Genomic DNA, 16,540 nt, shown 5'->3' with positions numbered 1-16,540 from the left:
GTGATGTGAAGACACGATTTACATTTATTCTCAGCTACCCTTTTCAGAATTATTTAACAGGTGTCAAGTCCACTAAAACAAAGCATTGTTGTTTTTATAGGCATTTCTGCATCTAAAAAATAAATATTAAAAGGAATTGAATTTATATACAAAGGCATCCAGATATTTAAACTGATTTTGTTCTTTGTATCCAGAACCAACAATTGACTAGCTTTCAAATCCTGCTATAAACTAAGATTTAGATAAGCAGCTTTTCTGCAGGTTTTATATTTCTTAGAGGATGAGGAATCCTATTATACACTCCATTGTTAAAAAGTAAACACTAGCAACAAGTTTTCATGTCCATAGCCACCGCCATGTCACTATATCATGTCCTTCTTGAATAAACTTATTCTAATAGCGCACTATGGTTTTATATTTAAAAAGATCTTGTAAATATAATATCTATCTTATTTATTATATTACATTATTTGAGGATTTTATACAGACAGCACATAGACATACAATACTTTAAAACAAATCTTCTATAACTAATCAGTAATCCAAAATAAAAGGTGTCAAGATCTACCTTTGAAATGTAACCTTACTTTCCTTATTCTGAGAAAACACATCTAGGCTGTGATTATGTTGGCAAATATACTCACCAATAAACATTCAATTTCCTTCATAAGCATCTTTAAATTAATCTATTACTGTTATAATTAAGGAACAATCTATTGTATCATGCCATTATGCTAATATTTACCATGAATTGGATAAAATGCAGGTTCCAAATGTTCCACACACAAAAAAAACCTAAATGTAATAAAAACAATATCCCAAAAGGTGTAGTTTTCTAGTCTAGAAAACATGTTTAAAACATCTTTATAAGGAATCCCAAGGTTTTTGGTCATATTGTTTACAGTCACAGTGTGAACAATTTAATATTTGAGCCATTTTTGCAATGAATTTAATCAGCCCAAAACACAATGGTACATTAACTTTATTGATCCTGCAACTTGTGACTTCACAGGAATTCAGAACTGAAAAGCTTCGTGCTCTGAAAACAAAGCCCTGGTTTTCCATAACTCATTCAACTGGAGCAATCTAAGTGAAGTACCTGCTCAAGGGTACAACAGCACTGCCCCCCCCCCCAGGATTTGAACCCATAACCTTCCAGTTATGAGTCCAGAGACCTAACCACTAACCACTAATCCACAGTGCTGCCCCATGTCTTGGGGCTGTGTGGAAATAGGAGTTACAGGGTTGTTGGCATAAACACAATTTCCCAGGTATAATTGCATGTGTGTCATATTCACTCTGGCCTACAGTGAGGACGCCTTTAAGAATCCAGGCTTGGTTACACGGTGGTCACTATAGGAGCTGTTGTGAATACAAGATAGATGGGAGAGCAGTATATTATTTCAGCAACTATTGAGTGTCGATATATGAATATGAAGATCAGCCTTAAATCTGTGACATGAACAGGTATTTCTGTTTGAAAGAATGCTCAGTGTTGTATTTTCCTGGAAATGTCTCACTACCAAGTACTCCACGGTCTCTACTCTAAGCAAAAAGCTGAGCAACATCTTGCTGGAATATCTTCATATTACTTATTCAGTTCAGGATAAATCTGGTTTCATCCTAGGCTTCTACAACAATGATCATTATTCTCATCTGGAGGAAAATAAAATGATTTGATTCAAAATGTTCTTTCTGCAGATTAATGTATAATGCAGTAGACCTTACAAAAGAGAGAATACAAATATAAAAGTGGCCCTAACAGACAAAGACTCCCACTCCTTCTGTGGGAAGATCCCTTTAAATCTTACATATTCATGAGTTTTAATCTTCCCAGAGGAGAAAGAGCTCTTGAACAAAAGCGACGAGCATGAACTTAAACCCTTAACTAAATATTTAATCTGTAACTGACTTCCAGAGCAATTTATGTCATAGGTTAAGCATTCAGGGATGGTGCACCTTTTAGACTTTTCTCCCATTAAAGTATTAAAACACTGATATCATGAGTATTCATTGAGGTAACTTATTATCTTTGTCATGGCAAGACAAGATATCTGATTATAGCTTTAATAACCATAACCATAATTAAAGACCTATTCAGTCACAACTAGGAAATGCAGCAGGACCCTCTGCTCTATGGCAAGCCAAACTGTCATTTAGAGATATCGAAATACAATTTAAAATATCTTGCATTGAAATAGATATCTCAGATTGACTTCCTTTGAAAATGCTGTATGTTTTGTATGGACTTCCAATCTATTTCAAAATATCTCTACTAAAACAGGTCAAGTCAATTTGAGATTTAAAATTGATTCGCGATATCTCTAATTGAATTTGAGTATGTTCTAGTACCTTTGTCACTTGTTGGATTGCACAGTCCTTATTCTAGTATGGTGCAGATGAAGTCATTCATTAAACATGCTTAGAACCTTGTTTAAAATTATTTTTTAGTTTGGCATTGGTTTTAATTTTGTGTCTGTGATGCATAGTGGGTAGGCCATCTTGCTCAAGAAAAATATACTTTGTTTGCTCAAATGTGTAGTTTCTGGAAGGCATGACATTATTATTATTTTACCAATGTTGGCATGTCTCAATTTTATCTCTGATTTTTTTTTTAACAAATATATCTTTTGAGCTTACTTTTTAAGTGTTTAACCTTGTATAACCTTGAAGACTGAAAAAGTTGAATGTACATGTGTCCTTTGAGGTAGAAAATTTGTATCTGAAGATAATATCCTGTCAACAATATGATTGATGTGTATAAAGAATAATAGGAATTAGGAGTTCAATATAAGGCCAAATGGAGCAATAATTACTCTTTCCAGATTCAAACCACTAAAGAAACCATATGCATTTGGGAGATATGGTCTAGGAAGCCAGACTACAGTTACAAGCTATCTGCAAAATTGTGCATAACAGATGCAGATTAAAAGAATATACTGCCACTGGAAGACCATAGAAAAAGACAAGCTATTCCCTACAGAACAATCACGAACAGGACACAATTATTACTTAGAACAACAATACTATGACAGCCACCTGCTCAATAAAGAGCAGGTGTAACCTGCAAGACAGAGCAGCATACAAAAGTAATGCAATTTAACAAATATGCATATCAATCAGAAGATAAAAATGGTACAGTTAGCAATACTATAAAACTTTCCTTTTTCTTCTAATTTGTAATTCTAAGATAATTCAATGAGGGACATGACATTTCTGAGCTCAAAAGGTTTTAATTTGCAGGACAGGATAACTAGGTAGGGAACACATATTTTGAATTCTAATTAACGCACAAGGTTACTGATTAATTCTAGAGACCAAAAATACATTTTTAGTGAGAATAACTAAATAACTTGATTCAAATAATCCAACTGTAGTGTCAATAGAAATTAACAAATTGAAGGATTTGTTTTGTCTCCCCCTTGACACATACATAAGAACTAAAATGGTCATGTACTGTGTTGAATTTCTGAAAGGGACAATGTACATGACACATGAGTCACTTTTAAGATCAAGTGTCAAGCCAAATTGTCATTTAGAGATATCTCAAAATACAATTCAAGATATTTTAAATTGAACTGCAGATATCTCAAACTAACTCCATTTCAAGATATCTCAAATTGAATTTTAGATATCTCAATTTCAATTTGAGATATCTTAAAATCAATTGGAGATATCTCAAATTCAATTTGAGATATCTGAAGTAAGACAGGAAGTCCAGGATGTCAATTTGAGATATCTTGTTTAACGTTCCATTTCAAGATATCTCAAATAGGAGCTATAAATGAGATATCTCAGATTGACTTCCTGTCCTATATCAGATATCTTGAATTGTATTTTGGCATATAAGATCTGATCAGTTGTGAAAACACATTGCACTGCAGACTTCCAATTAGATGTATTTCTTCCATTCGTCATTGTTAAGGTTTCAGTGTATGGTGGTGATGCTAATTTTAAAATAACCTTCTGAAAGGGAACCATTGATTGCCAAAACTAACCCAAACAACATCTGCAAATGGTATGCCTTCATGTGGAGTAGAGCATTCAAAGTCACAAAGGCTGAAAGTTATCTTTTTGGACAATTACAGCTATCATTTCTGTAGTTTCCATTGTTTCCATTCTGTAGTTTCTGTTTGTTAGTTTCCATTGGGCTTAGGTGGGCTTCAGCGTGTGAAAGAGATCTGTCAGAAAACTACATTGCAAAAGCCTAAATGCTATTTGTAATGGAAAGAAGAAATATTAAGCAATTATAAATCCATTCAAGAAATGTATACATACATTCACAAAATTCACCAAAGTATCCCAACAAGGTTTAAATATATTGTCACATCCTTCAGTAACCTTCAGATTAAATTAAATGACCTTCTTTTCCTAGGAGCGATCATGCTGATGGGTCATTGACAGTCATCTGTCCAACTGTCCATGTAAACTCTGACTAAGGGGGGTATATATTGCATAATGGAACATGGGTTATGGTTGGGGGCTGTTTAATTCATGTGTAGCCCACTATATCACAGTGTTTAATTAATATCACCAAAGCTCTGACACTTCTCCGCCTAGTCTCAGACCAACCCTTTCAAGTAACACAATTACACACTTGCTCTGTAATTTTAAACGATCATTAAAGCATATAATCCGGCATACCGATGCACTGCACAATCAAGTTCAGAAGTTAATTTATTTGTGAGGAGGAGCCAATGTGTAAATGATAAGATGTCAAATTATTTGAGTTCTGGACTGTTCACATTGTTCTAGAATATTCAGTTTCATAACTATAACAAGACACATTTTGTGAAAAGGGTAAATACTGAATCAACATGTCTCTGAAAATGATCAAAAGGCAGTTTAATTGGCTGTGCTTGTCTAATACAAGATACAGATAATCCTTTTTGTTTAGTGCTGTGAAATCATGTTCCCTGTTATCTCTATATAATACCAGAGGATACCAACACACACAGTGTAGCAGAGCTGTCACTCTGTCTTTAATTGTGATAAAATCGTGGAAAATATTTTTACACATGCCCTGTAGACTTACTTTTTATGCCAGAATGTTCTTCTCTTATCATTCGGAAGCAAGATTTTTTTTTTTTTATCCTGTCAAAACTCACCATAATATCTGAAGTGATGACTTTATCTCTGCACTACTTTCTTTCAATGTCAAATTAATAAGATAGATTCATCAGATTGAGGATTTATTTCAGATTTGCAACCAAAGTCTGAAAGTCTAACATATGTTACAGAAATCTAATGGCAGCACCAAATCCCATAGATTATTCAAAGGAAATCACCAGTTTTGGAGTTAAATCATAATGATTATTAACTCCATGTGCACAATGAATGTACAACATCTACAGTTTGAGTTTGACTCAATTACATATTTAAGAATACAATAGTGTGATATCCTACATGTTTCTGTAACTATTTTGTAGCAGGGTATGATTCCTGAATTTCAATGATGTTGTTCACCAGAGGTTCCCTTATATTTATCTTGGGCCTAATTCCAGATTCATTATTCAAAACAAATAATAACACTGGATGTATCAATTGCTGGGTGAAATGTGGGGAAACAACCTGAGAACATCATGAAAATCTATTATTCCAAGCTGATATTTCACACAAAACCTGCCAGAAAACAAAAGTGAGTTATGAGGTGAGTGTTTAATAAAGTATTATGCAGATGGTTATAAGGCTGGTGTGTTGCTGAATTTTGCCAATCCTTAAAACCAAAACTTAAAATGAAAAACAAATCAAATGAAAAAAAAAAAAACATTAAATACTGCCAAGTTCCAGTCAACAGCAGAAAATATCTTCAGTGAAATCTTGAAAAAAGAGCTGATGCATTTTTTTGAAGAAACTTCAAGGAGATTAACTAAAACTGCTTTACCAACTTGTCAGTATATACACTTTTTATTACCCATATCTTGGCTTAAATTTATATAAATTGACCAAGTATATGCTTATGAAGTTGGTGCTGTGGACTGTAAAGATAAAACAAGTAATTATTCATCGATTTCAGCTTCCTTGTTTTGTCTTCAGTTAGTCTCTAAACATAATTGATTACTGTATTTAAGAAGCCTGGAAATTCAAACCAGTGAAATTGATTAATTTGCTTCCATTTCTTCAGACACATGCATCCTCCATAGATTGGATACAACTGAATGAACTGAAGGCTGTTTTTGATATATATATATATATATATATATATATATATATATATATATATATATATATATATAATGCCTACAATTAAATTCACTGAATTAAATAGGTATGAATTTTATTCATATTTATTCATATAATGTTTTCATATGCAAGGATCTGTGGTAGTGAAGTGTGACTATTGACATTTCAGCAAAGAGAATGAGATTATCTTTTAGGGGGACATGTTGTATCACCCTATTTGGAGAATAATATTTTGAAATGAATAGAAAGGAAGTTCAGGAGAAGGAAGTTAACAAAAGGCCAATAGATTCAAGGTGCACAGATGGGAGAGCAAAGCTCAGAAAGTTGAAATGCTGTAAAAGTCTCTCACAAAGTTAGAAACACTGATTTAATTACAGGAGTTGGCGCTGCTTACTCTCATTGCTTGACAGCAGGAGAAATAGATATATAGAATTATAGCAGATAGAATTAATCTGCAATTTAAAAAGGAAAGGATTCACAGCTGTGGGACGTTTCCATCCATTGTGAGGTTTGTATTTAGCCGCAAGATGGCTTTACAGATATGAGCACACAAGGGAAACAGGATGGATATGAGCATAGATTAAGAAGAGCAATTCATAGAACAGAACAGAAATTCAGATTTTTTTGGCATCACCTTTAAGAAAAACAACTCCTTAGAGCACAATCAATTACGTTCTCCACCCATACTATATATAAACCTGTATACCTTTGCTTCTGATGGTTATCTTTTTAATGTTTTACATATTCTGAAGAAGTCACTTATAACAATATATCAATAATTACATCCTTTCTGTGCACAGGGGTCAGCAGACATAATTACCAAATCTACAGGAGCAGTTACAGTAAAGCAACAGAAAATGTTAGACTAGGAACAGAATAAAGAGCAAGTGCAAAAGGGACACAGCTGCTGCCTTTGTTGATGTGTTGATGTTCCTCAGGATTAAGTTAATTATGTGCGATAGAAACACGTTAAAACGAATTAACATCAGAAAATAAATATGCTCCAAAAAGGCTTGTATAAGACCTGAGAAATATATTTATATTGTGCACTGGTATTATGAATATCTTTCTTGTAAATGAAAATAACCATAGTGAACTGTATTACAGCATAGTGATTACCATAGTAAAGTAGGTTATTCCATGGTTTACACCGCAGACAAATCCCATAACATGTACTACAATACTAGGATGTATTTACCATAATACTTTTTCACCAGGGTTGAGCAGGCTTATTTTATAGTAACAGCTGTTAAGGAAAGGGAAGCACCTGATATGATTTGAATCATCGTGTGAGCAACAGTCCAGAACTCCACAAATCCCTGGCCACTTCCTTGTAGTGTTTGCTTTTTTTGTTTTTTCGTTGTTGATAAATATTGCTTTTCAATACCAAAGACTGGAATAGCACCTAATTACCATATTGGAGAACTAAGCTCTTTGTTCTGATCTAGGTTTCTTCATAAAATAAATAAAAACATGAATGCATGCAAAGTTTATTTTACTTTTATTTGTTGTACCCTTTCAGTAAATACAATGTTTTAAAGAAGTAATCAACAAAGTAAAATTCAAGGTCAGTTTGTTTTTCGATATAATCAATGTGCTATGTTCCTTAATTTTGCAGATAAAAACCTTATTTCATTGCTAGGATTCGTTGATCAACGTAGTACTTTATCAGAACCTGTGTAAATGGCATCATACTGAAAGATTTATTTTGTAGTAAATGAAGAAATAAAATCATAATAATGATGTGTATAAAAGAAGAGTCTTTATGTCACCATCCCTTGTGAGAATCAGTTGGACTTATTCAATGTACAGTAAATGCATAATTGCATTTTCTTGCTAAATCAACTTTAAGTTGCATGTCATGGAGGATCCGAAGAGACCAGGCAACTACTGTAGATATTAATTTGCAGCAACAGAGCTCACCTTGCACTTATAAGCATATAGAAATCTAAAAACAAGCCTGAATGGAAATGTGACCTAAGGCAGAATGAGCATGCTAGAAAGACTGCAAATTAACCTCAGTACACTAAAAGATAAATTAGTAAGTCAAAGAGTTCTGGCTGCTCAATAAATGCCAAAGTGGATAAGAAACAACAGATATACAGTAGTCCTGGTACATCTATTGCCAAACCTTTTTTCTACTGTAGTGACATAAAATGCCCCAGCCTCGGTAAGAATGTACTCTGCACTGTTGATGTTTCTTGGCAACAATTTTCCTAAAGCGGGGGTTGTTTTTAAAATAAATTAACTTTGAAAAATAATGTTTTAAAAGAGGTAATGGAAATTAAAGCAAGGGATTGCTTGAGACTTGGTCATTAAGAGTTCGCTCAGAATGGCAGCTGAGACCAAGTTGCTGCAAGACATCAATTCCCAGGGATCAGGGCTGGGGAAAAGTTCGCTACATTATTCCTGCTTTACTTTAGTTTCACATCTTAGAACCATTGTCTCTGGAAACTCCTCAAGCTGGTTCCATTGCTAGAAGTTATTAAAAACCCAAAAGAGATGGAACTATATTTACAAGAAGATTCTCAAAAAGCAGGCCGCACAATGGCAGAGTATTAATTTAGCTGTTTTGCCACATTCTTTGGTTGCAGCTGGATTGTCATGTAACCTTGGGCATGTGCCTGAGAGAATGGTTAGTGCTAAAACTGTCTGTTTAGTTTAAGAATAGCATTGATTTCCTCCAGTTAAACTATCTTTAGAATCAGATCCTCATGTCTTTGTGTGGAAATGAAGGCTGCTCATTATTTCTCACAGAGCTGATGACTAGACCTCAATTAAATAAAAGCTTCCTCCTGTGATGGCTTGGGACATATCAATTATGTCTATTGTGGTTTTTATTTTCTAATATTTAGACGTTGTTATAATTTACATTTGTTGAACTACTAGAAAATTGTAAAATGAAATGGAACAAACTAAACATACTTATGGTTAAGAAACACGAGTTGACATCAAAATTTGCTTAACATTGATGCTTTGCTGTGAAGTACATCCAGGGTCTTCAGTCAGTATGTCTTAATGATAAACTATGCAGTTCAAGAGAAGCAAAAATTCAGCTTTTAAATCTGGAAATTATATTTTAGATTTTAGTCTATTCCTATCTAATACTTAATTGTCTTCACTGTACTGTGTAGATGGTTGTGATATTGTTACACTAATATTACCCTTGTAATGTTGTTTATGTAGACCCTTGTATGTTCATATGTTTAAGTTTGGATGCAGGAATCTACTGAATAAAGTTGCTGGAAGGCTTTGTATTTTATTTTTATTGCCAAATATATGTATGGTCATCAATAAAAACAAAGTCTTAAAGCGAAGGTCCCACAAGTTCTCACGATTTCATGCGTCTTTGTGTTGTTATAGTGCATAAGTAAGATTCATACCACTCTTCCAGATCGAGTCTATCATATAAGCAACTTTTAGAAATATAAAATGTAAAACATACTAAATAATGGTGGATGTGAATTTTGCCATTTATGTATGATTTAAGTTATCAAATGATGACTGATGTAGAGAGATTCCTCACTTCAGTCGGTGATTGTTGACAGTATTGATTTCATTTCATTTTTACATTTGAATGATTTGTTCCAGTGTTCTAAGTGTTTCTATCTTACCATGATTTGCATTATTGCTGAGCAGCAGGCAATCAATGTCCTCGAAAGTCAAACCGTTTTCTATTTTTCATTCCACCCAAGGACTTCATCACTTAAGTATTCAATATTAAGATAAAAAATGAAATCACTGGTTTAATTCAGGTCTTTATCATTTGCTAATTGAAAGGTACCTAAAAAACCTGCTCCATCCCAGTCCTAGAATTGCCTGCCTATGTTCTAGCTCTAAACTCTATTTCAGGTCAATTAGATTTAGCTCTAGCGGCTCAGAGTCATATTTATCCTACATTTCAGTCAAAGTAAAATGGGTAGAGCCGCATAATCGACTGTAGCAGAAGAGGGGACTGGTATATTTTAAATTATTGAAAATAAAGTCGAATATTTTGAATGAAGGCTGTAAACCATACAGGATTACTTCTGATATCTGCTTTATTAATCGCTCTCTTTTTTTTATAACCGTCTGGGAAAGTCTGTTCATAAGTATAACATGTTTGATTTATATATTTGCCCTCAGCCAGCATTTTAGCAACTTAAAAAGCATTCAGGGCCTCTGCATAGAAACCTCACAACAATTTAGGCAGTCAAATTCATTCCACTTCCTGAGTTTTCAGCTGGGTGGATGTGAGAGCTGTACAGTTCACTAAGTCTTCAGCCAAAGTGGAGAAAATGTACAATCTGTACTTACTATGTGCATGAAGATATGTTTTTATTTATTAAGCCATTTATTTACTTTAAATATGATATAGATAAAGTCAATGAACTGATATTAAATCCTTATGTGGCAAATTTCCATTGTACAATATTGCAAATATGATCATTTTGTATGTCTAAGTTTTCATAACATCAAATTATAGTTTGAACAAATAACTTTTTCCCATATCCTAAAACAATCAAAAAGTTACAACTTCCACACACCGCTAGCCTCTTCTATTGTTGAAGAGACTGTTTTCTAATATGTGGTGTGAAATTAGAATTAAATTGGAATTTGACATTGGTACTTCTGCATTTACTTGAATATGTACAAATATCCACTCAGATGAGCACAAGGACTGAGGGAGATAAACAAAAAAATATGTACTACATTTTCAAGGATATTCATTAAGTTAAAAGTCATTAGATCTGTTAGGATTTAAAAGGCATGGGGCATGTGGCATTAATGTGGTTTAATATATATTGTGATAATGAAGAAATAAAAAAATGTAGGAGCTAAGGAAATGGTAAGGACCTACTGCCAGACACATTAATCATTTCATTTACAACGGAATCCACCTAGATAATAGCTTTCTGTTTTTCTTTTTTTTTAATGACCTGTGTATGGTCATAAACCCCCCTCTGATTCTCTCAGGCACACCTCTGAGCACCCCACTCCGCACAGCATCAGCAGAGCAACAAACCCACTATGTCAAAAGACCAGTCCCCTGGTGGTTAGGGTTTATACACTACTATGAACAGAGAGAGGGGTTATGTCACTGTAGCTGGCTCATACACTGAGCCCTGTTTCAAATGGAACATCAAGTGATATAAAAATCTCAGATCAACTGAGGAGCAGAAATGGCAGCCTTTGACAGAGTTTCCCATGCAGAGGAATGATACCAAAAAAAGAGAAAATCTACCTCTTCTTCAATCCAGGATAACTCGTATATGAAATAGGAATATTAGTCCACTCGAAAATTTCAAGAACTTTTGCAAACTAATAAGCAGGGGTTGACATAAATAGTACGCATGTTGTTTTCCAAAACCTCGCTTCACTGATTGGGTCATGTACCTCTGCCTGAAGGCGGGACTAAGCAGAGTGACAGTCCAGAGTTTCTGACAGGTTAGAATTATTTTTAAGAAAAAGACGGAAGAAAGTAATACTGGAGTTTGGAAACATTGTGGAAGCAGCAATCTGTTATAAGATCTTCATCAGAAAACCATGCAATATATGTAAAATATACTGGCTTATATATTTATTATTTTATAGAATAATTACTTTACTCAAGCTTTAAGCAGTGCTTGCTTGTGAGAGGTTGAAAGTGGAAGTGAAGATGAGAAGGAGAGCGAGTTGGATGGCTTTTAATGTGTATGCGTGCCACACCATTCATGCAGGAACTCGTGAGAGTACTACTACTAATAAATTGTCAACCCCTGCTAATAAGATTTGTTTTTGATGCTCTTATTTTATTTTCATTATTAAGTCTTCTAAGGTGCATCATTAAAGAATTGGCTGATAAAGTGGCAACATTATATTGCTGTACAAAAATGCTCAACCATTTTATTTTCCAGCTACACGCCTTTTCAAAATGCTGGGTAATGTGCAGTTTCACCTAAGGCAAAGACCCCAAACCTTAATTCTTAGCTTTTCATGATCTGGTGCCTAAGACTGTTAAGGTGTGCTTTTCACTTCCCACCCTACAGATGGATACAGATAATTGTTTGTGCGTTATTTTCTTTAGTGGTGATCTCACACAGATGGTATAGATTGCCATCAGTTGGAAGCAGGTTGTTATGTGTCTGTGATGCTCTTATCATGTTTTTACAAAGAAGCCTAAGTGATGACTTTGTACTGCCACACAAAGGAGAAAAGGACAAAGACGTGTCATCAGACAACCGCTGCATTTTCACTCACCTATGGTACTGAATAGAGTAAGAGAACAGTAAAATCCATCTGTATGATGATGGCAACATTATACATACCAGTGAAATATAACAAGTGTGTTAGTAGATCGTAAACTTGACCTTAACAGATCTGTAACAATACTGTTTGGCACAGTTTCATGGCTAGCAAAAATAGAGCAAATTTTCAAAATAAAATAACAATATAATCCAATCTCTAGACCAAATCAAACCTTTTTCCTGACTGCAAATCACAAGGAAAAAACAAACCCTATTGTATTCTTAAGTTGTAGAAAGTGCCTTTGGCCATTGTGTATAGGTTTGTATATAAACAATGTGAAGTACCTCTTGGTGGGACCCTCAATTTAATTCAAATGCTAATTGTGATAAGGTAGTCTGCACTATACAGCATAGGGTTGCATTAAGTAAGAACTGTGTTGTTTTGAGGGTAGGTCAGTAAATTGTCACTCAGCTTTCACTGCCAAATATTGATTTTGAAGATTTCTTTAACTGTCATGCTGTCATGCACAAAATAAATGGATCGATCCTGACTTAACAAACCATTCCATTTGTGAATGTATATTGGATAGCAAATATAGAACTCATCTGTGTTTCCCCTGTTTGGAGGGAATTCGTTGACCCTGTATACCACTAGGATCTGCTTAAGAAAACATGCACTACTAAACTGGGTGGATTGAATCCAGCAACATCCACTGTTGCCTTTCATATGACCTAAGCCTCAGTGTGTGATACAGGATGTGCATCACAGTGAGAAGTCCAGACTCCAACAAGTTCAACACTCAGCAGCATTGTGAGTTATGAGAAACAAGTGCCTAGTGCCCTGTACACCCTTATTACCTCCCAGTGCCAAGTGCTAAAATACATCTGCTTCAGCATATTTGGCCCTCACTGCCAAATCTAAAAGGAAGCACCTTTCAGAATAACTTTTAGCAGCACTTGGCTTGTCTGCCAGCTCAGATTCACTCAAAACAACTGTAGGCTGGAACGCTTGGTAGCTTCCTATTAAGAATCGGCTCACTCATGCACATGGCTGCACCAGGGTCAAGTGAGGGTGGGTACAGAGAAACGTAGCCATTGACTTATGAGCTTTGCATATTCAACATTTCAGAGAAGAAATAGATATGGGAAATCCTGTGCATAATGTACCAGTTGGGAAGAAGTTTTTTTTTTAATTCTTGAACTTACACACACAAAGAAAGGTTATGATACCATGGGTTTTAAGAATCCTACATTATAATGTGAAATCTGCCAGGAATACAATGCTGAGTGCTGAAAATGTTTGCATAATTGGATTTTTTGTAATTCTTACAATAATAATACCTCTTGAATCATTGCAAGAGGTCTAGCAAAGTATTGAAATACTTCCACATATTTTCTTTCCTGAGTCATAAAAGATGGTTACACTCCTTCAGTTTAATATAGATTGGAGAAAAAAATACCTACAGCTTTTAATTTTAGCATAATGTATTCCCAGCAATGTGTTAAAATAATTAAAATAATACTGTTTACTTCTATGTGATGGATATGTTATAGTAAAGCATAATTTGTAAAATCAATTTTTAGATTTGCTTCTGTAATAAGTGGAAGCACCTTGTTTGTCTGACGATTACTTTCTTTCTTTCTTTCTTTCTTTCTTTCTTTCTTTCTTTCTTTCTTTTTATTTTCTGTATCAGGCAGTTTCCCATTTAAATTAGTGTTGGTGGTTAGTGGAAATATGGCTTTTGGAGAATAATTGATTAAATTAATTTATGATTTAGTTCAAGCTTGCACTACATATTTTTTATAAGATTTTTTTAGACAAACCTATTAAACTCTTTCAGAAGTAGAATATGTTCAGTTCATGGAGTCCCCTTACAAGCTATTTACTTTATTTATTCAACACAAATTGTTGCTGCAGGTTTGTATGTGCTTTTCTTGGGTGGGGGGGTGCCAGAGGTAGTGGTAAATGAAAGCAAGCATGACATTTATTGTTAGATTATTTTAAAATAGATCTTTCATTTCTGCTGTTAGTGAATGCCTGATGGCTCTATAAATCAGAGTCATTTGCATTGATCTGGTGTAAAGATCACATGTTCAAGATGTTTGATGTTTGATGTTCAAGAGGCCAGTTCTAACCATTTCAGAACATCCATGATGCCCATTACAGACATCAACCTTTATCATCGGATCACTTTCCTTTTAGCATTCTGTGGATACCATGCTCAAGAGTTTGAATATTGTATGAGTTTTTGCCACATCAGGCATGCCATTTCCAAATTCAATTTTGGAGGTGAATAATAAAAGAGAAGACGTATTATCATATCTAAAAAAAAAAAAAGTGCATTTATAAAAGTAATTATTTTACTCACAGCCCAGATATGAAAAACATGGAAACTAAACTTTAAAAATAGAAACAAATAAGCAACTTCTTAGTTTACATGACTAGACGTAAACAAATAGGTTAATAAATAGGATGCAAAGACCAAATGCCTAGGTTTAATAAAAAATATCAATATAATGACCTTTAAAGTGTTTACTGTGGTATACCACCCCAAACTATAGAAATGAAAGTAAGGTAAAGTATGGAGCAGTATCGTAAACCATGATACAACCTAAGGGAACACCAGGGCAAAGCAAGGACCATACATAAATTAACCAATGAAAAACAACAATGGTAAACTTTCAACTTTAATCAGGATACTCAATGGTTCTTTCCAGTCTTGATTCTTTGTTTTTTGCTAAATAATTCAATATTCTACTGTACGTCCTATAATTCTGAAGCATTATTTTAATATTTTACAGTTATGCAAATAAGACTAATCACACAAGATGCAGCCTTTGTGAGTGTTCAGAAGCATAGATAATGCTGAAAAAGGCAAATTTTATCACGGTCAAATGTGATCAGAATTAAGGACGTGCACAAGGGTGACAAGTCTTGACGCAATTGCAATTTTATTTTTTTTATATTGTGGAGGTTTTTATTTTTTGGGAGAGTGCTTTTTTATATGTATTCTTCAAGTGGTTTTGCCTTTGAGGATTCTGCAGCTTAACCTCTACTAAGAAAGGAAATTGAGTAAGTGTTGAACAGGCTGTGAAATTATGGGACATGTTATCTAACCTTAAAAATGTACAAATGTGTTGTCAACTTAAGTGGCAAAATCTCTCTATCTATCAATGAGTTCCCAACAGCGTCATCTTGTTCATTATGATATAGAGAGATCTGCACACCAGTTTTGATGTTATAAATTAAATCATGCCAGCTCTCTAAATTACCAGTTAAGTGAAAGAGATCTTCTGTGTTTTTACTTTGGTAACAAAAAGAATCAGCATAATACTCTGAAACAATAGGGCACTCTCATGACTTATTTTTCCAGTGTTGAAGGTATAAGATTTGATATGCTCTGCACTGCAACACATACTGTAAACACTCAAAAATAAAATGATGGTTTTCTGACACAGACTACATGAATGAACATTGTCAAATTAAATGTGCTGAGATTATTTGCAAGTCATGGTATTTTACAGCCAATGTTCAGCACAGAAAGAAGATTGTAATTGATCCAAGTTGCAAGCTCCCTCGTATTGTCCATGTGAACTTTCAGTCATCCAAATGCATTACATCATAAATCAAATTAGATTAGAAGGTTAATGTGTATTCCCAAATAAAGGGGTGAGGGTATTTTGTGGAATAGGATCGCAAAGTCAAAGATACCAGAGACTTATGTTGTAAGTCGCCCTGGATAAGGGCGTCTGCCAAGAAATTAAAATAATAATAATAATAATAATAATAATAATAATAATAATACCACTGATGGACTTGCACTAACCAAAAAAATAATAATTGTACAGCCAATCACCAAGCCATAAAGTTTATTCAAATGTACGCAGAGAATTTTATAGGATTCCTCCCAAAATAAACAAAAATCTGTAATCTTTGAACATTATGGTAATGCTTAATTGAGATATTAAATCAAGCAAATCAGTTGACTGACCAGCATCTGACAGCATCGAGAATTGTGTAAATCACATGCATTGTTTTCCACAAATTACCCAAAATCAAAACCTGCATTTTCACCTTCACTAGTTTGAAACCCAATATATCACAATTTGAACTTCGCAAAGGGGCAATGCCCCTTTGACCCATAAATTGG

The sequence above is a fragment of the Amia ocellicauda genome, chromosome 2, assembly GCF_036373705.1.
Source record: "Amia ocellicauda isolate fAmiCal2 chromosome 2, fAmiCal2.hap1, whole genome shotgun sequence".
In the NCBI taxonomy this organism is placed as follows: Eukaryota; Metazoa; Chordata; class Actinopteri; order Amiiformes; family Amiidae; genus Amia; species Amia ocellicauda.
This window is presented reverse-complemented; position numbering follows the sequence as displayed.